Source organism: Mus caroli, chromosome 11 (genome assembly GCF_900094665.2).
Source record: "Mus caroli chromosome 11, CAROLI_EIJ_v1.1, whole genome shotgun sequence".
Lineage (NCBI taxonomy): Eukaryota > Metazoa > Chordata > Mammalia > Rodentia > Muridae > Mus > Mus caroli.
In genome coordinates this window covers 111,481,555-111,483,532 of record NC_034580.1, presented here as the reverse complement: position 1 = coordinate 111,483,532, position 1,978 = coordinate 111,481,555, and positions in this window count along the sequence as shown.

Here is a 1,978-nt window from a genome sequence, read left to right as displayed (position 1 = left end):
AGAGAAACCCTGTCTCAAAAAAACCAAAAAATTAAAAATAAATAAATAAATAAATAAATAAATAAATAAATATCAAAGCCAGGCGTGGTGGCGTACGCCTTTAATCCCAGCACTTGGGAGGCAGAGCCAGGTGGATTTCCGAGTTTGAAGACAGCCTGGTCTACAGAGTGAGTTCCAGGACAGCCAGGGCTACACAGGGAAACCCTGTCTCGAAAAAAACAAAAACAAAAAACAAAAAAACAAAACAAACAATCAAAAAATCAAAACCAAAAGCCAGCCTGAAAGCCAGGCTAAGTGAAATGTGCAGATTTAATCCCAGTACTCAGGAGGCAGAAGTGGATGGATTTCTGTGATTCTGAGGCCAGCCTGCTCTCCATAAAGAACTCCAGGCTAGCCAGGGCTACACAGTGAGACCCTGTCTCAAAGAAACACGGAACAGCCTGACCCAGGCATGTTGTCCCATGGGTCTAATTCCAGCTCTCCAGAAGCTGAGAGAGAAGACTGCTATTTGAGGCTAGCCCAGGCTAAGTGTGAGACCCTATTTCAGAAAATAAAATTGGGTAACCAGACTTGTCAGCACAGCCCTAGCACCAGGCAGCTTGGGCCTCGCAGCCAGACACGTGGCCTTTAAATACAGACTATACAAAGCAAGAGGAGGCCACGGGAGGTGTGTGCTCAGGACTGTGTGCTGCTCACAGGTGGCGGGGGCTCCCGGGAGCTTTAACTCTTTTTTTTTTGTTTTTTTTTGTTTGTTTTTCGAGACAGGGTTTCTCTGTATAGCCCTGGCTGTCCTGGCACTCGCTTTGTAGACCAGGCTGGCCTCGAACTCAGAAATCCACCTGCCTCTGCCTCCCGAGTGCTGGGATTAAAGGCGTGCGCCACCGCACCTGGCTGAGCTTTAACTCTTGAGGGTTCCCTGCAAGTTTGGTGGCAGAGCAGCCGTCGTCTCCTTTCTCAGAATTTCCCTGGCTCAGTGTGCTCATGTTTTCAATATAAACTTTTGTCTTGTTCCAGCTTTTGTTTGGATCTTGTAAAATTTATAAAGCACCTTCAGGAGTGTGGGGAACTTCCCAAAGCTGGGTCTCCTGCCCTTGGAAGCTTGGCACAGCACCAGGCCTTCGGGACTCAGGCACTCCACTAGAAGGCTTGTATGTTTCTGATGCGCTCAGATGTCTAACTTGCTTTGTTGGGCTTTTTGTCTCTCTATCATTTGGGACAATGATTCGTGTAGCTCAAGCTGGCCTCGAACTCCTGACCCTCCTGCCTTCACCTCCCAAGTGCTGGGATTACAGATGTGAGCATCCTCACACCTTTCCTGTCTATTTGAGAGCAGTGAAATGCAAACTGAATGAGCTGTCAGCTGAGCCCCCAGGAGCTTCTGTATTGCCGTAGCCCTCCCTTTAATGACAATGCTAACGGAAGTGACTAAGTGAACCTCACAACCCTATAAGGAAACTGTTTAAATCTCATCAAAAATCTGACAGGCCAGGCAGTGGTGACACACACCTTTAATCCCAGCACTTGGGAGACAGAGGGAGACAGATCTCTAAATTAGAGGTCAGCTTGTTCCACAGAGAGAGTTCCAAGACAGCCAGGGATACACAGAGAAACCCTGTCTGTCTCGAACTCCCCCTACCCCAAATCTGACAAAATACATTTTCCCTAGAAGGGAATGAATACATCCTCTTTTAAGGTAAGTTATTATGGGCTGGAGAGGGTAAGAGCACTGACTGCCCTTCCAGAGGTCCTGAGTTCAATTCCCAGCAACCACATGGTGTCTCACAACCATCTGTAATGAGATCTGACGCCCTCTTCTGGTGCATCTGAAAACAGCTACAGTGTACTTAGATAAAATAATAAATAAATTTGAAAGAAAGAAAGAAAGAAAGAAAGAAGAAGAAGGAAGGAAGGAAGGAAGGAAGGAAGGAAGGAAGGAAAGAAAGAAAGAAAGAAAGAAAGAAAGAAAGAAAGAAAGAAA